Source organism: Lichenostomus cassidix, chromosome 1 (genome assembly GCF_008360975.1).
Source record: "Lichenostomus cassidix isolate B80296 chromosome 1, HeHo_3.0, whole genome shotgun sequence".
In the NCBI taxonomy this organism is placed as follows: domain Eukaryota; kingdom Metazoa; phylum Chordata; class Aves; order Passeriformes; family Meliphagidae; genus Lichenostomus; species Lichenostomus cassidix.
In genome coordinates, this window is record NC_139479.1 from 109,454,195 (window position 1) to 109,481,233 (window position 27,039).

The 27,039-nt window shown below is 38.0% G+C and overlaps 1 long non-coding RNA gene across 2 annotated transcripts in view; it reads left to right on the plus strand.

Moving 5' to 3' along the window:
- LOC146445520 (uncharacterized) overlaps positions 1-27,039 on the plus strand; it is a 164,752-nt gene that overhangs the window by 130,473 nt on the left and 7,240 nt on the right. For both annotated transcript variants that reach the window (XR_014855226.1, XR_014855227.1), the window contains 3 exons: positions 8,898-8,980; positions 12,102-12,235; positions 22,075-22,156. This is a non-coding gene — a long non-coding RNA (uncharacterized LOC146445520). The remainder of the gene's footprint in view (positions 1-8,897; positions 8,981-12,101; positions 12,236-22,074; positions 22,157-27,039) is intronic.

The following is a 27,039-nucleotide window of genomic DNA, read 5'->3' on the forward strand; positions in this document are numbered from 1 at the left end:
TAGTCTTTATATTTCTGAAAAAAGGTACAGTCACTGATAAGAGTCTCCATCTCCTTGTCCTTTTAACAACAAAGTTAACCAGTGCAAGAGGCTTTGCATGTAAATGAGGTTCTCTTCAGGTTTCAAATCTAATCAAAGTGGAATTCAACTTTCTTCTAAAGGATATGCAAACTAGTTGGTCAAACATCCTTCAGCCTCTAAGTTTATCACCAGCCCGACGTCAGTCTGGAAATCCCAACTTTCTTAAGAGATGATAAATGTTATCTGCCAATCTCCTCCACTGAATAAACTCTGTTTGATCTGCATTAATCACACTTGGCAGAAGCTGTTCAAGCCTGCTAGCAGCAATCCTGGTGAACAGCTTGGCATCATTGCTTAATAATGAAGTGGAACAGTATGAAAAAAAAACATGAAGGAGCCTTCTTTTCATTCCCACCCCAAAGTTAATGAAACACACATTAAAATGTATGGTTTGAAATATTCAACAGATCTGAAACTGTCTTCTTGTAATCATATTATTGCTCTCAAGGGCAAAACATATCCCTTTCTTTTTCACTTTTCTGCTATAATGCTGTGTGTCAGAAGTGCACAGAAAGAGAAATACCAGATACTTCTATAATTTTTGATACGTTTTAAATAATTTTAATAAATAAGCATTCCACATCCTGAATTATTCTTCACAAATTTTGTCCAAGAGTGTTTGAGCCGTTATGGCTTTCACTCTAGTATGATCCAGCATAGTTCAGAGCTCAGCAATTCCTGCCATTTCCCTTAGTAAGGAGAGAGATCCTGGGACAGGTCTGTGTATCACTTCAGCCCTTCTTTTAAAGGGGCTCTCCTGATATTTAAGCAGTGACTGGAACACATTCTGAGTATTTCCACAAAAGTGCTCAGTCTGGTTGCAGGTTCTCATCCAGAAAATGCTTCAAAACCTTTTCCAGTGACTTGACTTGAGTGTGTGCATGCACTAAACTCAGTGGGACTGCTGGCATGGGGGATGTCTGGCACAGAAATTAAGGCATTGGTAGAAATATCCACCGGAGCTCTCAGGGAGAGTGAGAAATGTGCTCCTGGGGGGTTTCATAGCATCTGCCTTGGTTTTGAATAAATGGGAAGAGGGAGTAATAAAGAAAGTGGGGGGAAAGGAAGTGGGAATAAAGAAAGAAGGAAGTGCAGAAAGTGGAGTTGTAGCACTGAAAATGAGATGTAAGAATGGAAAAGAACAGAGGAGACAGAGAAAAAACAGTGAAAATACTTAGTTTGCTTGTGTCTAGACAGGTAAAAGTTTTTAAAAGGGGATAGATCTGCTCCAAAACATCCCATACAATTTCAGGGAATTCCTAGTGTGCAGGGCCCACTCAGCAGTGACTTACAATGCTTTACTGAGGAATCTCTCCAGTGAAAAAGAGCATTGGCAAAACCAGCATGACTGACAAAGGAAAAAACACCAATTAACCTTTCCCCCTAAAAAGGATATTAGACTTTTCTGGAGACATTAAAAGTGTTTCCATGTCAGGGAGTGCAGGGATGTAAAGATAATACAGCTGATCTTCGTCATAAATGTGCATTCATCTCAGCTTAGGCCTTGAATTTTTGAGACTAAAAGACCACTTACACGTAGGGTTTTTTAAGCATCGTCATCATTTTGTGAACCTCTGGGCCTTTTCCCAAACTTTTTTTTTGGGAAGTCAAAGTTACTTTAAAAAAGAGCTTTAATAAAAAAAAAGCTTATTTCATCCTGATTCCAACAGGTTCAGTGAATCCATCCTGTTAAAATATAAACTTCTTCCTCTAGCCTATAATATACACTACTATTGGGTTTTTCTCTAATTAAAAACCGTGTAATTTGAATCCTGAGAGACATATGCCCTATGAAATCATTTAACTTTGCAGTTAAAGTAACAATGATGCTTCCTCTTTTTCTCAGGAATTTATTGCACTGCACAAAATTTTATTGCAGAAAGGAAAAGCTTAGAATGAATAAAAAAATTAAAAAATGAGGGCATAAACATATATTAGATAAGAAATTAACATGATGTATGACATTTTTTCTGAAGTTTGTATATTTCAGACAAGGAAATTAAGAAGGAGTTAATTATGTTTTGGAAGATGTGTCTAAATACTTCAGTTTCATGCTGGCCACAGAAGCTACTTTCATTCGTAAAACAAACAAACAAGTTAATTACTGAAATTTCACTTGGATAGTTGAAATTTCACATTAGACACTTGGAAGTCTGAGGAAATATTTAATTAACTACTACTGTGCCAAAATATTTCCTATTTCTGGCAACACGTGCAGTCCTGCAGACACCTGCACTCGATGTCTCATTAATTTAAGGGGTTTTGCTACATAGTCATTTCCCTGGAAATACACTTTTGGCTATGCCCACAAATAGACCTATGGTTTTAATTCTATTTCATAAGAGAATTACAGTATCCAAATGGCAATATATATGTAATGCATACCATGTTAATTCAAATTGCTCTCCCGTCTCTAAGAAACTGTCAGTTTAATGAGACATCACAAATAAAGTGCAATCTCAAAAAAAAAATCTCTCACCTATAATTGCTCAAAGCATGCATTCTCTCTCCAAGCTTCATTTTCACTGCATGTGTAATGTTTTTAAAGTGGTGTTGAATGTAATGCCTTTTACTCTGAACACTCTTCACTTCCTGGCTCGAGTTTCCTTCTTGATATAAGAGGGAAAAGTTGAAATTGCTTCTAGACGTGTAGGGAAACCACTAGAATACAGATTAAACTCTTTACAAGGTTTTGATAAGTCAGGAGTCCAATCTCTCAGAAGCAGTTAGGCTAATAGATAGTGAGGTAGTGTTAATTAATTCATGTGCTTGTATTAGGGCTCCACTTTACAGACTTATGTATAACTATATGCATATTTATATATAAATATATATATAAAAAGTGGCTTATGCCACATTATTTTGTCTCTGGCATTCAAAGGAACGTTTTCTAAAGCCTATACTGAAAACTGAATCTGACCACACAGACCAGGAACAATATTAAAAAGAATATTAAAAAAAAAAAGGATCAAATATATGTGATGAGGAAGAAATGTATGAAAGAAGAATCTATTAAAAAAAGCATGGACACAAAATTATGGCCAGTAGGGAAACAAAAAACATGGATAAAATTTTCAAAAGCATTTTATTCACAGGTTCCAAAATGGTAGACTACACTGAATTGAATTTTGCATCCACCTCCTGGAATATCTGCTTTCAGACGCATTTCAAACTCAGGAGCCTAAAAGCAGCTAATGCCCAAGTGCATTTTTGTTAGGAACTTTTGTGTCTAAATGTAGACGGTGAGACAAAGAGTGATTTATAATGGGATGATATATATGTATTGGTGACCATAGTGTCTCAATATCTTTTGGGTTTTTGATGGTTTTGGGGGGGTTTTGTAAATGGCAAGGTTCCTGCAATTTCAGTTCTCTTAAAACAACTGTGTGGTTGGAAACGGACAATTTATGAGGAGTGGTGCTGTTTTGGAAACAGGCAGCTTTTAGTATCAATCTGAATTTTTCAGATAAAGGATAAAAATTGTATTGAGTACTATAGAATTCAGAAGACCTTTTCAGAGGTTAATGTAAATAGCAGGCAACCATTTAGACTTCTTTTTTATTATTATTTTGTTTATTAAGATTAAAGGACTTATTGCTGTTCTGAAGTGAAACTTCAGTACCCTGGGGGAAACAAAACAAACCTGTGCTTAGGAATTCAGGTACTGCTAACAGATACATGCAGTATGGAGTAAAAATATCAGAGGATACTGCTACCTAGGATGCCTGAAAACTTGGAATATTATTGGCAAGTTGAAAATCTTTCCTGGCTTCAGCATGAGATATATTTTATTAGTCATGTTTTAATATCTTAGAGAAAATGGTTATTATTTATCATTAAATTAATTTAGCAAAAAAAGATTAAAATGGTGAGTACCCTGCTGGTTTTTTTTCCGAACATCTCGTCATTGCAGTATAGTCAGGGCTGTGAAGGACCTGGGGATTAGGAGGGGATCTCAGTACAAGGAACAATGAATGCATGTGCATGCTGACTGGATGAACTTGAGCAAGATGTTTTAAATACCACTGTCTTGGAGATGTAAAAAGTGATGGAAGCACACCTCCCCAGATGGCTCATCAGGATTTCTGGTGAGCACCTTTTTGGGCTTCATTTTCTCCTGTAATCTTTGGTGTTGACAACCAAATCATTCCCCAGATTTTAACTTCACAACTCCAGGCAGGTGGGATGCTGAGGTAAAAGCACTTTTCTTTTCAAGGGAAGAAACCAATCATTCCCATGGAGAGCTTGAGGGCTACCAGACTGAATTTTCCTCCTATATGGGTCTGACTCTCTGGGTAACCTGCCAAGTCTCTCTTCTCACCTCTATTTTTTTTCTTCTCAAGTCATGGCCATGTTTGCTCTTGGTGCTCACTTGTGCTTGTGAAAATCCTTTCACTCCTGGTGACCAGGGTTGTGTTTTTACTGTAAACCTATCTAGACCTTCAGACAGAAATTGCAGTGTAGACAAGTAAACAAATAAACAAGTCTGGTCAGGGTGATGGCAGATTCGTACTTGTCCTCCAGGTAGCTGACAGAGACTCAATTCTTTCCAAATAAATGCCAGCTTTCCCTGAGCAAAACTGCATTAGAGCAGATAAAATGACATGAGAACCTTTAAAAAAACAAGCACAGCATAAAAATTCATTGTCACTTAAAAATTCCAATTAAAAAATAAAATAAACAAAGACATAGTGTACTTGAAGTGTTGGATCACACATGATACAGATAAAACCACCAAAGTATCACCTGATCTGTGGAGGAGGAAAAAACCTCATTTGAACATAAACGAGTTAATCTGACAGGATTATTTTTGGCCTGTTTATGGAGAAACAGGAATGCAGACAACAGCAGCTGACTACAACAACAGCTTACTACAACAAATGTATTCAGAAGCAATGGTTAGAATCATTACTCTTGATAATTAGAAACAATTGCTTTTTTTTAATTTTTTTTAATATTGAGATGTAATGACAAGCACCCAGGAGTAATATTTCCTTTTCTTCGATATATGGGAAATTTTTAACTTTTATTTTAACAGTGGGAGTTATACTATTGAATCTAGAATTTGGAAGAACATGGCTTTGAACATGAAGTGCAGTTTCAATATTTCTTTTAATACAAGAAGCCAAGATTTTTTTACCTCTTGGTTTAACTATCACATATTGCCATGGGTCGTCCTTGGAATTATTTTGTACCTTTAATACTTAGAAAAATAAGAGCATCAAAATGTGAATGTGTCAGAGTTATGATGGTGAATAGAGGGACCTGTTGGCAGTGTTATATCTTTGTAAAAATGCTTGCAAAAAGATTTGGTAGTATTGTCACATCACATATCTCAGTCAACAAAGATTCCCTTTAAGGACCTTGCTCACTATTTCTTCCAGTAGTTGATTTGGTTGTTTATAGGTCGTGGAGCTCAAACAGCTGATTTTCCTCTGTTTTCACTCATGGGACTTTCAAACACTCCCCAGTTTTCTAAAGGTAAACTAGACAGGTATATGTGAGCTAATTTGATTAAATGTTATGACAAGGTTAATTTGATTATCATGACTTTGAGGTGTTGAGATCCAACCCTGTCATCATTCATCTTGCCAGGTGATGCTTTTTTTCGAAGAATTTTAAAAATAGGACCAGTCCAGCAAAGAAAACTTTTTGCAATTTCAGGGTTAACTCTATGTTTGACTGCCCACAGTGTTTATTCCAAGGCATCTTACTGAGGCATCTGACCACAAGCAATCTCCTTAATCCTTGTGGCTTTCATCCCTTGCTGTGAATATGGGTTTATGAATTAAGCCCCTTGCCATAATCAGCTTAACAACTCTGAATTTAAGTTACTGTTTGCAGTGGCTGTTGTCTCTCAGGGCATAGACAGAGTTAATGGCTGCCTTCATAAAACACATCACTGTTTTTCCTGTAGACAAAATAACTGCAAGGTAAAAACCAGTGAAGATAAGAACTAGATGATTAAACAAACACCTTTAAACAAGGCATGATGCATGCCAGGTAATAGCTGTGAAACAATTGAAACCTTGTTTGATAAAAATACATTCCTACTTTGTCTTCAGATACATTGCCTACTGTGAGCTCATGGCCAATCATTTAAAACATTTTCCTCTAGCCTTTTCTTTTTTTTTCTTTTTTTTTTTATTTCTTCAGTATACATGACCAATGACAGCTACTGCTTCACTGGTACAAGCAGTCAAGTCTGAACAAGTAGCAGACTGATCCATTCCATGTAGTCCTTGTCCTTAAGTCCTTGTCCTACAGCAATGGACATAGAGAAGTTTCATCTTTAGCTGAATATATGGAAAAGATAACCAAATTTCCTCTGATGTAATTGCACCTGAGCTTTTTAATAGAGACAATGAAAGGAGCATACATTTGTTACTGACAGAGGGAGGAAAGCTAAATGCTCTGCCATCTGGGGATTTTATCGAGCAGCACTTTGAAATATTCTAAAATGAAAGTGAGCAGCCTGATCCATGTGTTGGCAAAGGAGGGAATGATTTGAATTACATTTGCTACTGTTGGTTCTAAGACAGTATTGGTCATTGTAACCTTGGAGGTAAAAGAGGTGTAATTGCTTTCCTGCAATTACAGGTGGAGTTCATATAGGAATACCTCCTAAAAAGGGAAATATCCACCAACAGCCAACTAATGCAAGCCAAATTATCTGCCCATAGAAATGGATGCAACCCCATTGACACTAGGGGAGTTTTATCCACTTGCGCTAGCGAAGATCTGCCTTCTTACTGAGGTTTACTGTTGTACACACTCTGCCCTGGGGTCATTCTGTAATTACTATAGAAAATAGTGTACTTACTTGATAACTTCTTCAAGCAGAAAAGCAATTAGCCTGCCAAGTGACTTGATGTTCCTTAGAAGGTGCTGGAGTTTTGGAGGCTGGAGGTTTTAGTAGAAATAAATAGAAGTGAAAGGGGGAAAACGTCTGTCTGGCAGACAGAGTGCAAAGGAGAGGTCTGGCTAGGGAGATAGAGATGACCATTTTAGGAATTACAGTTCCCAACAAAAACTCAAGTTTTCAGGAAATACCAAACCCAGTAAAATACTTTGCTGCCGGGTAATGGTACAGGGTCCTTGCAATAGGAAAAAAAAACCCTGGACTTTCTACCTGAACAATTTGCTTAGGCTCCTCTAGGCTGGGTGAGCAGTAGCCACATTCTAGAAGAACAGTAGTCACATCTTTCTGATCTAAATTATTATTGATGCAAAAAAGGAAAGAGGTCCATATGTACAAAAGCATTATTATCATATGAATATCATTGCTAATATGTAAAATGCTGCTTGACCAGTGCTTCAGCCCAAATTTACTGGATTAGGATGGTGCTGCTGAAATCTCAGTTTATTGGGCACAAAGGCAGAGATGGAAGAGCTGGTGGATACCTCAGATTGCTGCAGTATTGTTATCACAATAGCACAAAGTGTTATTATTTTGTTATGGAAATCCAGACAATTTCTCTCAAACAGAAAATAGATGCAACATATGATGGACTGTGCAACGTCTGAAAAAAACTGCTTAGGCGGCTGGGAATTGAAGAATAAATTAAAGTGCAGCAACCCTAAAGAATAATAACCATTTTTTGACTCTATTAGAGGGGAAAATGATTTTGCAAAGTGTGATTTACCTGGTTCCATACAGCAGGCTGTATTGCAAGCCTCTGTTGCATTTTCTTTTCTCTTTATAACTGCTCAGAAAACAATTTTGAATCAATATGTTGTGGAATATTGGAATGTCAGTATCTATTGAAAGTGAACTGTTTTATGCTGATCTGATAGAATTAAAATCAATGCAGATATTTTTTTTAAAATGTTTTCTTTTGGGGATGAGGCCATATAGGGTTATTGGGTAAATAAAATGCTCCCAATTGTCTGCTTTTTAAGAGAAAGTGTTTATGTGATTTGAATCTCTGTTTATCAATAGCTAATGTTCTTTTTTATTTTGTGCAAACTAGATTAAAAATGAAAAGACTCATAATTCACTGTGAAATTTATTTTAAGAGATGGGACAACATGTATATAAATATGTAAAATAAATTTTGTCAGATTCCACACTACTAACGTAGTTGGAATAAATAGAATTTTAAGTCCACATATATCTAAAAGTTTTATGTTTTTAGACACAGGAGAAATATTAAGATTGTATCTCCCAATCTATTTTAAAAAACACAAAAACAAAACACCAGCCACTTAATAACACAAACTCATTTGAAAATCCCAGTCAAGTTCCTAGAAGGCTCCTACCAACCTTATTTGAGTTTTGTAAATCACTATAAATTCAAAAGAAAGCAAATCTATGCAGTGCAATGCCTCTAAGGAGACAAGGAACACAGACTAGATCTAAGAAAAAGGAGAGCTAATTTTTTTTTCAGACTAGAGTGCACATTTATCGAAGTTCATCAATTCTTCTTGAATCTTCAGTTTTCAAGGTAACAAAAAGGGAGCAGGTGGGAAATGGTTGCAAGTTGATATTTTTAAGGGAAACTTTTAAAATTGGTTTTGACTTTCAGTTTAAAAGGAGAAATACATTTTCTGTGTCCAAGAAAGTAAATTCTGGTTAAATTTAAGTGCCCATCAAGCTCCATGGTGACAATAACAACAGTAAGATCAGTTTCAAGATAGAATTCACTTCATGCATCATCTCAGAGGATGTATGACAGCAGGAGTTCTCACTGCTCCTCAGAGACTGCAGCTGGTGGGAGCTTCCTGAGGGAGTAAGAGAAACAGGAGCATAAGAAATGCAGAATGTCTCTTGACCACCAATGTGTTTATCCTTTCCTAATTTCTGGCTTTTGCAGGGACAAAATCCTGCAGATTCACGTGCAAGGATCCTACAGAGCTCACTTGAAAGAGTGAAATCTCCAAGTTAAGGAAAACACAGGTAAATTTTTATAATGGAAATATATTTTTGAGTATGTACCACTTTTCAGGGATATTAGATGTAATGAACAAATGTAATGAACCAGTTAAATTCAAGTGTAAGCCTGTCATTGCTGCAAGCTGGGAGAAAGAGTTGTAGCCAGCAGAGTTCAGTCTGCAAGTATTTGACATCCATATGCAATGTCAAATAATTTTCTAGGGCCAGATAGTCATGAATAAAAGTTCATAGATTAATTCCACAGTTTTCTCTGCTACACTTTTTAATGAGTTCTCTCACTTAGATAGAGATTTACATAAGGAAGCCTGTTAAAAATTAAACTGAGATGCTTCCACCATAAATCTGAGCATGCTGTAACATCACAGCTCTACTAGGGCAAAACAAAGTTTTAGAGATTTTTTTTTTTAGCAACAGTTTTAGTTTTGCATTGGTTTTGGAATGCAATTTAATGACATTTTTTTGATCTTGTAAAGGTTCTTTAGACACCTTGAAGAAAACATTGTTTTCAGTCTGCATTCTACTGTGATGATTTGTACATGAATTTGTCCCACAAATTGCCCTCAGCCCCTTCACTCCAGCATAAAACATTTAGTGGTGAAGCTGTACAAGGCAGGCTGTTTACAGTCACAGGTAAAAACACTTTTATGCAATTAAGTCAGCTAATTGTGAGAGCACTGCTTGTCCTGTCACTACAGAAAACTGTACCCAAGTGGAAAATGCCATGGGATTACCAGAGGTGACTCCAGAAGGAAGGTGTCCTACCTACTTTTGTCATTTCCAACTAAGGAAGATTCACAAGCTCATCCTCTTTTTTTTTTTACAAATCAACGTGCTTACTTTGATGAATTTCCTGCTTTTGACTGTGTTTACAGCAGCTTTTCCCAGCTCATTCCACATGCACTCCCAAATTGCCCATGCTGGCAGCTGTTTGCAGTGAGCCAGCATCACAGTTTTAATGAGCTGGTTTGTGGAATTTTTTTTATTTTTTTCTTCTGAAGACATATCAAGCATTGCAGACCTCTAATTAGTGGTGCTTATAGTCAAAGTTCAATAGTCAAGTCTTTTGAGGCATTAAGAGATTATATCCTTTAATAGCTCTGAAATTAATGAAAAACATCCTTATTTACTTCTCATTTCTCAGCTTTACCAATATCAGGACATAATTTGGTGTCATGGAATGTGTGCATTTTGTCTTCAAGAGGCTATACTGGTGCATTGGCATATCACCAGCACAGGGAAAGAGCTCTTGTCTATAAAAGAACAATGAAACCCAGAAAACTGAGTGAATTAGAATGAATGTGTGTGTGTGTTTGTTGCTGTCAGGGAGAACTTCTACTTTTTTACCCTTGGCTATGATCTTGCAATAGATCAAGTTGTCCCTTCTCTTTCATTTGACTGACAGCAGAGCCAACACTTGCTGAAACTTTTTTTTCATTCCTCACATTTCTTTTCACCTTTTTTTTCAACTTCATTTTTCTCTCTTCCTCTCCAGAGATCCATCACAGCAATATGCAGCTCCCAAGTGTAATCTTTGATTTGTTTGGCAGTGTATGTCTGAATCAAAGGGAAGGGGCAGAAAGTATCCTGACTGATGTGCAACCTTATAATGATTTTCCTCCATAATCCCTCACAGAGTGTCATTCAAGGAAAAGCTAAATAATTACTTTAAAACAAGACCTCAGAGTTTCACGATGATGTTCTGCATGTCAAAAGCTCATTCTGTATCTCAGTTGCAAGAAATAGTCTGTCTTGTCAAACAGTCAGTCAATTAAAAAAAAAAAAACCCAAACAAACAACAACTCAAAATCCAAAACAAGAAGGAGCCCAATGCTTGAAATATTCCCTAACAAATCAGTGATCCCAGCTAGTTGGAGGAGTCATCAAAATTGATCTCAGATATCCCAAATATTTTTTCTGTGACTAATGTGTTACAGCAAAAATCTGTGAAGACTGCCTTGAGTTACTTTCCCACCAAATTAAGGGCATTGAGTTGTCAATACACCTCAGGCTTTACAGATCATATCAGATGTAGCTGAAATCTGCAGTGTAAGAGCATTTTTATTCCTACTGAGCTGTTTAATTGAAGAGGGATTTCAACTGGTTTTTGTCAACATCAAAAAATTCAGCAAATTTTGGAGTTGCTTATATATTGTAATGATGATCTGTAAGGTTTGCAATTCTACTTGCAAAACATCTCTTTGCTAGATATATAACTGTACTTACCCTATGGCAGCTTTAACTGTGTGTCAGTCACATACACACATATACAAAAGGATCACAAAACACACACATGCATATATACATATATACATATATACATATATATATATATATGCATATATACATATATATATACACATATATATATATATATATATGTATAATCCAAATGTCTATTAAAACACACCTTGCTTCCTTCCTTGCTGTGCATATTTTGGCACATTTAAAGAAGAACCTCTCAGTTCTTGAGTGCAACTCTCCGTGGTTTTAAACCCAGTGTAAAGGAAACATCCCAGTCTATCTGCATGAGCTACACTCCTGTGATAAACTTACAGCAGAAAAAGAGGTGTCAACATGTGCATTTCTTCAAAGTTGAATTAATTTTTCCTCTCTCTTGAGTTCTTCACATTTTTTTTCATATACATTTGGCTTTGGTCATGTACCCTGATGGACACCCTCAAGTGCCATTTAAAAAGAATACTTGCAACCTACAGTCTTAGCCATAAATCCCCAAACTTTTATCTTCTAAGCTGTTTGAGTTCTGTGAATGAACCCAGTAGCACACCCACCATGCCTGAGATAATGGCAACAATTTCATACCTTAAGACCATTTTCTATGCTTTGAAAGGTTTGTTCTGCTGGACAAATTCTGTGTATTGCCTTTGCAATTACAGCAGTGATGGGCACTTCAAAATTGTAACCTGAGGAAATTATATCAGTCTCTAATTTTTGGAGACCTTAGTAACACATCTCCCACCTAGGAAATGGAAGACGTCCTTTCTTAAATATCACCTTATATTACTTTCCTACCAGATAATCATCCTCATTAATAGTTAGAACTACAGTTGTCTTAATTTCCCCTTTATTGTCTGTTTGGCCCTCTGAATCTTGGATATTTTTGCAGTGTGGTGGTAATGAAGTGTTCCCTTCCCTCAGACTAATGAACATCTGTCTGCATAGGACATCACACAGGAAGGTCAAAGCTATGAGCCTAAACTACTTCTGACCAAGAAAGCTCAAGAATTCTTCTACTCTCAGGTAATTTTATCTTGGCATAATTGTAACGTAGCAATAATGAGCCACATTCTTATTCTACTGTCCTAAAACCCAGTCATTCTCTTCAAAAATTCACGTTGTGCCTGCATGCAGGAATACATTTCCTCTATGGATTATATAGATTAAAACTGAGTCAACATTTCAAACACACATTTCTGTAGGCAACACTTGTGGTGTTTAGGGTGTTGTGAATCTCACTATTAGCTGGAAGTCTTGTCGTATCTGTTCACTTAGGAGGGAATTTTGGCCTTAAGTTTGATTTATGAATACAAAATTTTGCACTAGGTTGTTTAGCCTTTTGTTACTTGCTTGTGATGTATTAAATAATTATGCAAGCATAGAGACAATGGTGAAAGACTTTGAAGTACCAAAGAAATGAGAAATAATTTCATTCCCTTTTCTATTAGGATGTTCTGAAATAGTCTGGGCTGCTTTAAGGAATCAGTAAAATACATGCTTATTTTATGTCTGTATACCATTCAAAGTTGTATAATAATGCAATTATCGCTTATTATTAAATTTTTTCATGTTGTGTATATGTGAGCTAGATTTTGCTGTTATTGGTAATTCAGCTGGTGTGGAAAATTATACGAGACAGCATAAAAATAGAATCCAGATTGTTATAATGCTTTTTTTATTCAAAGCATCCCAAAGAACTATATAGAATATGTTGTTATTAAGTATCATTAAAGACCTCCCATTAACTAGGAAAAGATGTTTGATGCCTTCAAAGATAATTGAGAAGAAGTTTCTTAACATAAGTCTAAAAAGAAAAAGCACTCTAAAACAAATTTATCCCACAGAGAAAAAGCTGGGGAGAGAACTGACTTTTGTCCTCTCTTGGTCAATAGATGCTATTAAATCTCTAAAATCATATTAAACAATATTTTAGGGAACTGACTTGAATCCACAAGGGGAATAAAAACGAATGGAGGCAGATATTTATTCTGAAGTTTCCTACTATTGCAACTGTATTTCAGAGCCTGATGACATCCCATGCACATGTTATTATTCACTTTGCTCAGACAGCATGGGTTAAGATAGGAATATCATCCCAGGCATTAGCCATTAATCTGGGTATCTCATTGCTTTGCTAAGGTTTAGGTTATACAGATAATAACTCCAGGCCATATTTTGACACCTTTATTCATGCTGAATGGTGTCTTAGGCAGCATCAAGTCCCACAAAAATCAGAAGGTTATTTACAGGGAAATGCATTAGTCAATGTGGCAGAATATTGTCCTTTGGCAACATCTGCAGATGGAATTCTGCTGTAAAACATTATTGCACCAGCCAGAGCAGGGTATCATAATGGCTTTGTATACAAATTTGAAACAGATTCTGAGATAGTGGCTCCCGATAATGTCATTTTTCTCTCTCTTTCAACGTGTGATTCCTTGCCACAGAGCTGTAATGACAGTACAACACTAACATTTTATCAAAGAATGACAGTCAAACCATGGATAGGAGTTATCAAAGTTATAACACTGAGACATGTTCGTGACTCAAAGTCAGGGAAAAAATTTACTGTGTTGATCTTAAAAACTTCTTTAGTTTAGTGTCGACTGCTTTGTGATTCTGTGTCTTTTTTGATAGTTGTATGGTTTTATTTCTGTCTTCTGCAGACAAAATCACAGACAATGCTTTTAAAACATAATTTAAACTCCTTTTTGGAGCAAATTAGACTCTTTTGGAGCCATTTCAGTCTACTTGAATCTGTGTGATAGCCATAATATTGGAAAACATTATTGTAAGGCCTCTAACTGTAATATTTGCAAATGGTGAGTCCCACTTTAATAACCTCAAAGAACTACACTTGCAAGAAACTGGCTTTTGGGGAAATTAAAATAGCAGATAAGAAATGGCAAAAATTAGCAGTGGAAAACCTTCATTTCAAGAGACAATAGAAAAACATTTTATTTAATTTAGTCAGATATCCAGTTTCAGCAAGATGAGAGCAGTTTGTGTAATCAAAATCCCTCACAACAGCTAATGAAAAACAACCAAACATTATTGTGTAATTCCTGATAATACAATGATGAATGCACACCAAGTACTCTTGGCAAAAGATCATTAATTTTGACTTCAAGATTGGGAGCTCCAGGAGAACCTTGGGCCTGACTTTAAGCATCTTTACCATTTGGATCTCATGGGGCTACATCTGTGCCTCCAGCAAGATTTCTGAGGGAGAGACAGGTGGGTGTGAGAACATCCTAGGATGTCTTACAAGGTCCTGAGGGAAATGAAGTAGAAAAAGCTTTGCTGCCTGTGTTTTTCAGAGGTTTCCAGCCCTACAAACACAGTGGGGAGGAGCTGATCAGATGCTGATGGGAGCTGCTCTGCTCTCCCAGGCAGTAGCTGGCTCTGTGCTGCTGTGCTGTGTGTTATCAAGCCAAGGTTTGTCCCTACACTGTCACATTCACTAACACAGGACAGAGAGCTTGTATTGCTTGCATCAGGCACTGAAACACATCAGAGGACATCTCCCTTCTGCTCTGACAAGAAATTTTGGGGTTTGATAAGGTGTTTCAGAGGCATTGCCTTTTCCCATTCTGGGAACTTCTGCATCACTTACCTCACCAGTCAAGGACAAAATGGTTTTGGCCCTAAAACATCTCATTCACACCTTCTTTCATCACACAGTTCACCCAGCAGAACTTTTCATAATTCACCTCTCTGGTTTCTTCATTGTCATTATCTGTGAAGGGGATTTTAAGGAAAACTATTAGATGATCCTCAAAATGTTTATGTGTTGATATCATGCTATCAGCCTCTGTTGCTGTTCTCTGCTGTTACCCAAAAACTGCTGTCTCCTCTGAAGGTATTTTGTCCCTTCTGTCTCTATTCTGCCTCCTTTTCCTTGCCTCCCCTTAAAAACTACTCATTTAGCATATGAAAATGAGATTTTTCAGAAATTAAAACTTGTCTAGCAGTGAATCTTTTTTATGGAATAACATTGAAGTGTCCATTACGTGAAGGTGACTTTCCCTCTTGTCCCACTCTGTACCAGCTGCTGCTGCTGTCACTTTGCCAATTTTCTGCAGAGCAAATAAAAAGTTAGAGCTTTTCAGCCTAACAGTAAGAAAGCCTTGTCCTGCCCCTCAAAACAGCTAAAACAATTTGTCTGAAAATCCCCTCTCCCTCATCTCAAAGACCCCAATACTTATCAAAAATTGGTCCAAAGGAGACACAAGGAGTTCAGAAAGTTTCACATTAAGCGACAGTATGACGACAACGTCCAAAAAATGAGAAGAGTTTTGCAGCTCTAACATTGGCTGAAATTAAAGGCAGAACTTCTAATTAGAATCTAGATAGTGAAAACAGCACAGCTACTGATACCAGGACTAAAATCTGCCCTTGGATAAGTATATTGTGGGAAGTTCCTATCAACTTTCAGCAGAAACATTTGCACAGATCCAGCTCTGGATTTCAGCCTGGGTTCACAGGAAGTCATATTTGATTTTGTGCTGGCATCATTATCAGTTAGAGCTGCCATAATTTCTGTCATTATATATTCTACAAAGAGAATAGATATCGGCAGAATGTTAGAATGGTAAAAAAGATGAAAAGTTTTAAGTATAATTACTTTACAATATAATCAGATTACACTGTTGGGAATTATAATACTTCATGACATGCACAGTGCCACAGATGGAAACTTTAATTTTTACTATTGATAAATTATTACTTTATTACTTCCTTGAAATTTTTCATTCTCCTTATGGGAGAGCTCCAGGAAAACAAATGTGAAAGGAGTTGAAATGTACAGTGTGGGTGGTGAAACTGCCAAGTTGATCACTTTTTTCTGGGCTTAGTGGTTGTAGACAATTCTCTTTGATTTATTAAAAGTTAAGAATGTATATTAAAATAATTGAGACCCCAGTAAGTAAAAGGAACAAAAGACAGGGTTTCCTTTGTAGGCACAGATGTACAAATACAATATTAATGCTTAGTATAGGTAAAGTAATGAATTGTCTGCTAAACAAGTCTGACTGCATTGGGAATCTGAACCTTTCCAGGAATTGATACTGATGCCAAATCAATTTGTGTTCAATACATAATATGAGTAATAGGAGGGAAAAGTAAATTGAACACTTCTATTGTGGCTCAGTAATTAAATTCTGTGTCTTAAAACATTGTCCCACCACAAAAGTCTTTTCAAATAAACAAGTGGCCTATAAGTACAGCTTTAATAAAATTGACTTAGATACATTCCAGCCTACTACTACACACCTGTGCTTTTAGAATTTAAGGCAATGTTCCTAGTTAATTGTCTTTAACACAACTGAAATTTCTAAAACATTTGCTCTGAGATTCTGCATTAAAGTTTAGTCATTAAACTTTTGTCTGGCAGTCAAAGAACCACTGCATCATATTGATTGCTGCTGCCAAGTACCTCTCAGTCCCTTGGACTGAGCAATTTTCTTGGGGGATTGGAACTAACTAGGGCCAGTACCAGCTCACCTCTGTCTCATTCTCTGGCTGTTTGTAAAAGAAACTTCTCCAATGACTTGGAGTCTTTGATCTGCAGACTGCTCCTCACAGCAAGCAATAATTTAAGGGTTAAGCTGTCTTATCTATTGCCTCTCTTTAGGATGATCACCAAATTCAGCTCACAGATTTAAGTCTAAGACATCTCTGGCTGTGAAGCTATTGCACAATCTTAAGCCTGCTTTGCCCCCTTTATTCTTTCAACAGATCTACAGTGATTTGATTATAGGACTTTTTAACAGGACCATCTCCATCCTGAGTGTAGTCCCATATGCTGTGATTTTGTACACATCTTTGATCTTGGTATAAGAACACAAAAAGTGCCTGTTCTCACCAAAGCATGAGAGCTTATGGATTTTAAAATCCGATCACTTTTAAGCTACAACACTTTCCCCAATAAAACACATCCATGAGATCCTGCCACATTAATAGCATCTGTATTCTGAGGAAAAATCTTGCTAGAGCAGGACTTTCTCCTCTGATCATCAGCATGAGAGAGCAGACAGTGGCCAGCAAGGAGAAGTTATTTTCTGTACAACGCAGAGGCCAATTTAATGTTGTGAGGTGCAGGCATCAGCCTTAAGGTGCCATGTTGAAAGCAATAATAACACTTCAGTCAACAGAAGAAACAAACATACTTATGAAAACTTGGCCCCCTTGAAGTGAACAGCAAAACTTCTGTTTGCCTCCGAGAAGCCAGTATTTATATTCTCTTTTCAAATACTGCAGAGTGCAGAAAAACTGCACCTGAGTAATTGCTGCCCCAGCCAGACACAAAACACCAGCTGCTGGAATATCCTCCATTCCCCTTTAGGGGCAGTTGTTGCATCCATGAGCTCCTGCCATCCACCTTCCAGATTGAAAGCAGTACCTAGGATCACAGGTAACATTATAAATTATGTTGGCTTCCTTCTGTTAACAGTCATCTTCTTTTGTACTGTCAGCCTACACAGCCTGAACCAACCTAGAACAGAGTGAAGCAAATGGTCCCAAAGGTGCCCACCGGTCTCTAGTGATGAGGTGAAACAGGAATTGAATCCTTTCATGTTTCCTTAAGCTGCAGTGATCACCATCACTGCACATTATTTCTTGCTGTTCTTTGAAGCCAGGCCTCACAGGTCATGGGGTAAAGATGTTTGCAAGCAGCACAGGATCACCCCAGCTGAATCCCTGTTCTTTGGCAGTGCTGTAAATACTACTTTTGTTGGAGTTCTCTTTGGTTGGTTTATTTCTTTGTTTTCTTTTTCTTAGTGGCCTGTTATTTTTAAATATCATATATGTGCTTGATCTCTTCTCCTTTTAAATAAATACCAGTGGCACTTGGGAAGTCAAGAGGGAGAACAAACAAAGTTTGTTAGCACTAAAGCCTTTTCTTTTTGTTATCCTGTCAGCTCTACTACATGACAGGGGATAAGGTTTAGATGAAACAGCAGGATTGATCCTACATCAAAACGAGGAATGAGCTCTTCTGTTTAAAACTCTGCTTATATGAATTCAACCATTGAATGGTAAAGTGGATCTTTGAAGCTGAAAGCTTAAAAAAAAGATTTCACCCATTTAAAAATACACACAGACACACGCACAAGTCTTTCTGAGAATTTGACACTTTATTCCTACTGCATTGTTGGTGACAACTGGATGGCCAACCAAGCGCTCCAAACACAAACATCCAAAGCAGCAGATCCATAAATAACTGCATCAAACAGTGCAGAGAGGGCTTGAGAGTTCTCTTCTGTGCAGACAACTCTAGCAGTTTAAAAACAAACAAACAAAAACACATCCCCGACCTGCTAGTGAGAAGAAAAAAGAAGGATACATAAAGCAGTGAAAACACATTACAAGCAGCTGAGTGAAACTTTGTAAGAATGTTTTGGCCATGGATCCTGATTACTCAGTGCTTTGGCTTTCATTAGAAGCTTCCCGTTGAGTTTGGGTTGTTTATGTATTTATTGCCACTCATTTTCATACAGAACTTCCTTTTTTGGTTGGTTATCTCAACCCTTTGTTAAAGTGCATAGCATGGCAGTGAAGCAGTAGATGTGGCTTATCATAAGCTTTACAATGAGGCAAATATAAGTGTTTTGATGAAAAGCATGGCTGAACTGATAAGAAGCCATTGTTCCTGTAATTTCCAGTACGGGGTTTAATGTCTTTGTATCAGTTCTTAATCTCTGACCAGAAAAACAAAGAGGAACTAGATAATCAACTGTGGCTTTAATATCCCAGAAAAGAGGCTGGTTTTTCTGTAGGAGCTGTGCAAGGTTTATTGCTGTTATCCCAAATTACTGCAGGAGTGTCACTATTGCCATATCTGCTCTCTGGTTGTTCAGTCGTGTGCTGCCATTGAAAGTGGGAATGGATTTGGTTTGGAGCTGTACAGCCAGGAGACAGGCAGTGGATGGAGAAGACAACAGAGGAGTAGAAAAGCCATGTCACATTTCACTCAAAAATGCTCAGGATGAGATAAAGCCATGCCTACAAGCAGAAAAACACCCCCCAAAAAAGAGAGAGGTTAGAAGGAACAGTCAGGTGAAAGTCGGACGAAATGAAAGGATCCCTAAAATTATAAAATACTGTGCCATTGTTAAAATTTCCATTTTCAGCTCTGCTTTTTCCCTGCTGCACTAGACTGGTTACTGACTGACAACATGATTAGGCTCTTGGTCTTTTGATTTCACAGCAGAAAACGCAAAGTTATTTCAGTTCTTCTCATTTCCCACCTCTCTCACTTCATATCTTCACAGGTTTAGGATTGTTTTACTTCCTTCCCTTCTTTATCTTCCTTCCCTTCCTTTACCTTTCTCCAAGAACAATATTTTGCATACTGCAATGCTGTGCCCCACTGATGTGCAATCTGTAATAATATGCAATTAAGTGATCTTTGACTCCTTTTTTGGTAATAAGATATCTGTCTTGAGATTATTTTTGTCTACTGCCACTGCAAGCACCCATTCTTGTTAGGATATATCCTTTGTAACAATAAGGAGAGATAATAACTGAAATCAGATGCAAAGTGAGGACATGTTAGACACAGCTGGGTCTCTTACATTCCTTACGAGTTTTATCCAACTTTACTGTGGTGCAAGAGATTTTACTTTGCAAATATATGATTCTGTAAATCAAAATTATTTAAACTTCAAGTGGGAAAAAGAAATAATGAAGGAAGAAATTAACTAAAATTAGAATTCATCTTTTTTCCAAAAGATTATTTTTATATACAACTCCCAACAATTCGTCACTGTGCCATATTCCACTTTCATGTCTTTATAGGATTATTACTTAACTGTTTTTATTGAAATTTTTGATACAGCGTAAAGACAAGACAAGTAAAGCCCAGGGGGACAAAACATTTGATTTATGTCTGCTTCTCTTGTGTGTGATATAAACAAACAAAAAGAGCAAATGCATTTCTCCACCAGATGTATGAAAGTAAACACATTGGAAGAACTTTCAAAGGAGAACAGCATTAATGGCAAGTTAAACATAACCAAACAATCAAAGCAATCTCTGGTGCAGAATTACTTTAACAATGGAGAAGAACTTGCTACAAGGAAAAAACCAACCAACTTCTTGTCACAGTGAAATGATGACAGAGCCTGCAGAGCATGCTAAAAGGAGCAAACTAAACATGGTAATTGGACTTTTTGCTTGTCAGTGTAGCCTCTAAAGATTTAAGCAGGCTGAGCTAAAATATCGAACTAAAAGAGAAATTGCCTGCAAAAGCTATGATGGCTGAATGTCACTGGAACATGTTCTGTATTTAAGTTTTTGTGGGTTTTTTCCTTTTTGTTACCTCAGTCCAAAGAGTTTATCTTCATCCCCCAGTGCCATTGCCAGTATTTTGGGACAGTCTGGCTCTGTGAAGGCCTGGTAGTGTAGTTTGCTCCTTTTAGCATGCTCTGCAGGCTCTGTCATCATTTCACTGTGAAAAGAAGTAAAACAATCCTAAACCTGTAAAGATATGAAGCAAGAGAGGTGGGAATTGAGAAGAACTGAAATAACTTTGCATTTTCTGCTGAAACCTTAGGCCATAGTGATTCAGCCCCAAAGGGGTACTGATGCTCCTGCTCTGTATTTGTGGAGAATTTAGGTGATCAAGTACATTTTAAGTATGTCTCTTCCTCTGCTGTCCCTGATATTCCTTCTCCCTCGGATCTATCAATAATGATGTTTTTGTCCAGTTGAGGCAGCTTTTCTCTCAGTACTTCTTTGGGATGCCCCATGGTATCAGCATCTTTTCACCATTTCACCATAAGCAGCCATTGCAGCCACCTTCTTTGGAAGTCCTGGGAATGCAGCCCTGTATCCTCCTCTCATCCTTCCTGCCAAGCCAGCTTAGGTCCCTCAGCCATCCTTCTTTGGATAGCAAAAATGGAGTGGAATCAAAGCTCTATGGGAACAAATTGGCCCTGCTTTACATTTCATGAGGTCTTTTTATTCCTTTATACATCTGTCTCTCTCCTGACTCTTCACCCAACCACTGCACTTCCATTTTTTTCTGTTCCCTTCTGTAGCTGTAGCACCCCACAGTGCTCTTCTTCCTCCACACAGATTTTTACACATGTGTGTCGCTTCATCTGATTCCCTCAGGTCACATCAACCTATGAAAACAGCTCCTATTTCCCTTTCCAGCTCTCAGGCAGCAGAAGTTTCTGCCAGAGAGATCTGAAGAACTTCCCCCCTTGACTTTAAATTGGTTTTGCACGTCTCGTTTTGAGTGAAGAACTCCAAAAAGTAGATGAAAATAAGAAGCACTAACATTCAGAGACTTCACAGCTGTGAAGCTGCTCATTGAAATCCTGAGATTATTCCTCAGACTACAGATTGCAAGTCAGAATTTTACTGTTTAGAAAACGAACATAAAGTATGAATAAATGTAACAATCCATTAAAGCATAGTTAGGTATAAACCAAAGGCCACAATTACAGCAGAGTGAACTGTTTTTCTATCTCATCACGTCTGTCACACTCAAGAAGTTCATGAATTCTGAAGCAGTCTTCTCATTGAAAATAGAGGGAATATCTCCTGTATACCGAGACATTATTTTTAAGGAGAGAACTTAGGTGGGAAGTGCTGTTAAACTATTATGAAAAAAAGATAAATCACATATTTCAAAAGAATGACTTCTGGAATGAGTCAAATCTGAAAAATTAAGTGGAAGGGGTTTGTACAAGATCAAGGTATGTGGTCATGCCCGCAGTTGCTTTTCTCAAGGATTACAGTAATGGACAAGTCGGGTCTGTTCCTACAAATTTGCAACTGCTGCTTCTGATTTGTTCTGCCTTGATATAATCAATGTGAATTCATGGTCTCCCCCTGTGCTGCCACAGAGATGACTCGTGGGAAGCAGTGCAAGATGCCACAGATCCTGCCCCAGTGCTAATGGCTGTGACACTGTGTCTCCACTACAAGGTCAGTGAGTTAAGAGCTGAGTGACTCTGACCTCCCTCTTGCTTGTAAATTTAATTGCTTTGGTTGCTAGCTAATGTCCTGGAGAAAAAATAATGGAAAGGATGTAACCAGCTGATTTATATTTATTTATTCTGTATTCAAGTGTTTTACCTATTAAGAAAGTCATTGCCTGAAATTGTGAGGGTTGCCCGAACATGAATATTTGCAGTGCTGACACTCCAGATTAGCTGAGTGTAGTGTTGCATTTTCAGCTGATTGTCTACACATGTCTTAATTCAAGAATATAATGAACACTGCTGTTCTGACTGCCCATATATTTGGATGTTACTTATGTTTACACTCAAGAATGCTATCCTGTGATGGGATGAGTCCCTGAGAACCTCCCTTAAAAGCAAAGCAGAGACTGAGAGGCTTTAAAATTCAAATTATGGGATTCCCGTGGATTCAGTTGCACTGGTGTGAAACTGTGTGGTTATGCATAAGAGTTAGGTCCTTTTTCTGCCTTGTATGCAGATGGGCAGGAGGGCAAGGGAACCACTGAGACTGTGATTTATAAACTGTTAGCTTTAATCTTTGGGGATTATTTATCTCATTTCCTTTAAATTACAAAAAGAAAATAAAAAAAAAGAAAAAAAATCAGTCTGCGCATCTCCCTTCCCAATTTATTTAGTCACTTGCAGTGAAACCAAGCACTAAGATAGGTCTGGCCTGAAAATTGGACAATGAGATAATTTAAATGCAACAGGAGATGGTCCAGAACCGTGTATTGGCTTTGTTTGCAAAATTTTTCAGTTGTGTCATTCACTTTGTTGAATAGTTTTGTACCTTGGCAAGAATGTTACTGCTTTGACAATCACTGAGGCTAAGTTCCCAGAAGCATTTTCCAGCCACTTTTGCAAATTTGAGTAAATGAAAATGTCGGTCACTGTAGTGACACTGTCAGAAAAAAAAAAAAATTACTCCAGAGACACCCCAGGAACTTTGCTAATTAGCAGTGGGAAATGGGAGTAAGAATAATTTTCTTTTCACAGGGAAGGCATTAGGTTTTTGTTTTTTACTTGGATATTAAAGCAATAAAGTCTTGATATGTTAATTTGTTGGATCTGAATGTTCTTAGGCTCCGTGATGAAGCTGTTTTGACATTGGGTGATGGGGATGTTTTGATAGAGCATTTCTGAGGTTGTGCTGTTTTGACACAAAAGGCTTTGACAAGATATTTGTAAGGTCACTGTGACCTACCACTGCTGTTATGTGGAAGGGATGGAAATGTAAATGCACGGAAGACTAATCAATGGAATGAAGTACTGTGGGATATATGTAAATTGAGATGCAAATTAGCTAGTTTGGGTTATAAATGAGCATGTTAGAAAAATGCTTCATGGGAGCTTTCTTGGACATCTTGGTTTTCCAGACCTAGGGGGAGAGGAATATTTAACTTTGAAAACCTTGTGATGCCTTGTGTGGCCTTCCAATACTTAACAGGGACTACAGGAAAGGTGGGGAGGGATGGTTTATCAGGATAAAATTATATAGATTAAAAAAGTGGTAGCAGGCTGAAATTGAAATAGGGTACATTTAGATAACGTATGATCAAGAAATTTTTTACTATGAGTGTGGTGAGGCACTGGAATAGGTTGACCAAAGAAATTGTGGATTCCCCATGCCTGGAAGTGATCAAGGCCAGGCTAAATGGTTCTCAGAGCAACCTGGGATAGTGAAAGATGTCCCTGGCCATGGCAGCAAGATGTAACTGGATGCTCTTTAAGGTCCCTTCTGACCCAAAACTTTCTTTGTAAGTCAGAAAACAATGTTTGGTTTGGCATAGCTGCCTCTTTCCACTAATTAAGACAGAAAAAATGTACACTTTTATTTCCATTTAAGAAAACTTGTGACTATAATAACATTATAAATTTGAATTGAAAAAAGCAACCAACTTTAACTGGGCCTTGTACAATCTCAGCCTAGTTTCTAGTCAACCCCCAGCAGGAAAGTGGCACTTTCCCACTGCTGGTATAGTGGTGAAGAATCCACATCACAGAATTCATTTTCCCTCTTACAGACAAGAGGCTGCTGTCATTTCTGCCCTCAAAATGACACCTGAGTGAAGCAGGCAGAGTCAGCAATGGGAACTGCTGGGCTGGCAAAGCACAGGGAGGCAGTGGGGCAAACCCTGGTGAAAGGATGCTCTCCTGGGCTGGGGGATGCTTGTGGCTGCCTTTTCTTTCACTGTTTAGTGCCAGGCCAGACAACTGCTGAAGAACTAACAGGGGTCTGCCGCACAGAGAGAGCAGCCTGTGCCTTTTCTACTGAGGAATTTAATGGCCTAACAGGAGATGGATCAATAGCATAGCAGGAGAGGTAAGGAATCCAAATAGTCACAGAAGGTGAAGGGAGACAAGTGGCAAGAAGTGGAATAAAGAAAGGTTCCTCCTCTCCTTCAGAAATAATATTACTCTTATTTTTTCTTTCCTTTTGGATTTGGTCTGTGTGCCTGGGATTTGCTGGAAGGCCTTTGCCAGTGTCTATTTTTGTTTGTTTTGGATTTTTTTAATTTTTGTAATCGTGTGTCTGATTTATTGCTCTAAAACCTGCCAGAGCTTGATGTCAGAGCAGTGCTGCCTGAAGAGCTTGTACTGGCCTCTATTTCCAATCCTGTACAATCTCAGTTTAATCACCATGGCAGTCAGCTCAGAAGTGCCTGTAGGTGGAAAACATGGCTGTAACACGATGCAGTTGATTTTACTTCAGCTTGGCCTTGAGACAAGCCATGCTGGCCCATGGAATGTGGGTAGCCACTCCTCTTTCTCTGTACCAATTCACATTCTTGAAGATATAAATCTGTCCTTTCTGAAAACAATTTCAGAAAATGTACAATAAGCCACCATTATTCTCTAGAAGGTAAGAGCAAATATTAAACAGATTGCAAACAAGGCAGCCTGACAGAGAAACTCAAGATAGCCCATTAAGTAAGCTCATCATTCCTTGCTCCCTTCTGTACCCTTTCACCAATCTTATCACTTCCATCAATCTTCAATCACTCTAATAATCTCTTTCCAGCCTCTGCAACCTGAAAAGAGCATAAAAAGCCCTGCACTGGCTTTGTGGTTTCATTTCTCTTCTCTTTGCTCCCAGCAACACAAATAAGTGATTTCACAACCTTTGGGAAGGGAGAGCAGAGGGAAAAAGGATTTAACCTACCTCATCTAATCAGAAGCTCCTAACAGATGGAGGGAAACTGCTCCCTGAGCCCAACAAGGAACTGAGCCAGGGCTCTTCCCTCATCACCAACTGCTGCCAGATAAACATCTGAATTTCCTCTCTTCTGGAAGCTCATAAAAGCTCTAATCCAAGAAAAGGCACCTCGTTGTCTCCTCTTCCCTCCCTCACGCCATCCCCTTCTCCCACAGCACATGGCATCACACCCTCCCAGGCAGAGGAGTTCCAACATTGTGACAAAGTCTGAGTCACCATTTTCCACCCACTGTCAAATCCACTAGGAAAAAAGCAAACAAACAAAAATCAGAACAAATACCACAGAAAAAAAATCAGAAAACCAGCAAAAACTGGTAACACTTTCTCTTTCTAACATGTCCTCTCAAGGTTTGAATCCAAAAAGTTCAGAGCACAGCTGAGGACCAGAGTTTCTGAAATATCATGAAGAACCACATTTTACATCAGGAGGGTAAAATTCAAGTGCTTCTCTGGCAAGAGGTAGCATCTATCAGCCAGCCACTTGCATTTTTGTGGTCTTTCCTTTCCTTTTTGGAACCAAAATTTCATCCTGCACCTGACTAACCTCCAAACTGAAGGTGATACCTTGGTCCCTGTCAGAGCACCAACTTTAGTTGCCAAAATTAAATTGCCCATTACAGCAATTCCTCATTTCCAGCTATGTGCTGTGTCTGGGCTGAGGGGAAGGTGTACATGTTAGCATATTTCAAAGTCCAGCTCCTGCCTGGTCATCCAGATGGGAAACACGGGAAGTGCTTCTTGGCTGCTTTCCTACAAAGCATCTCTGTGTGTAGATGGGTTGGATTACCCAAATGAGGGGATTTGAGTAGTCAGCCTGCTCCTGCTCAAATATTCTATCAGAGACTCCTCCTGGATTCTCCCATGTCCAGTTTTCAGGCTCAAACACAAAATTTTTCTAATTTTCACCTGGTTTTTTTCTCCAGAGACCTAATGTTCCTGCAACCATACACAGACACACATCCACACCTCTCACTGGAAAGGAATCTAAGAGTAAGAACCAAACAAGTAACTTCTCCTAAAGTTTTAAAAGAAGGGAAAAGAACAATACTGTAATTTCTCTCTTAATATCCACTATGATAGAAATTATTCTATGGTTTGTTTTGCAGTCTTCACTGGCAAATAATTCCTTTATTTCTCTATATAACGTGTGTATTTGTCATATGCATTAAAGTGAATAAGATACTGCTTTTGCTTCATGAGGACTTCAATATGTCCTGTAGCACAAATATCTAGGTTGGTGTTACAAGTGCATTTTGTCAGCTTCTGCAGAAAAATAGGTTCACTTTTTTGCCGGTGATTTATTTTTTCCTGAAGAATATACCTTGGCAAGAAATCTATTTTGTGAGTGTAATGAGATGTGACCTTCAAAAGTAGTAAGTGGGCACAAATTAAAATATAAAATATTCTTTTTAAACAAAAGGAAAAGAAAGCCCCTTTCAGTTTTCTTTTTTTCACTGTGAGAGTGATTAAACTCTGTCACAGGTTGCCCAGAGAGGCTGTTCAGTCTCCATCACTGGAGACATTCAAACCCCAGCTGGGCATGGCCCCGAGCAACTTGTCTGTAGGTGACACTGCTTTGAGCAGAGGGTTGGACCTGACAGCTTCCAGAGATGCCTTCCAGCCTCAGCTGC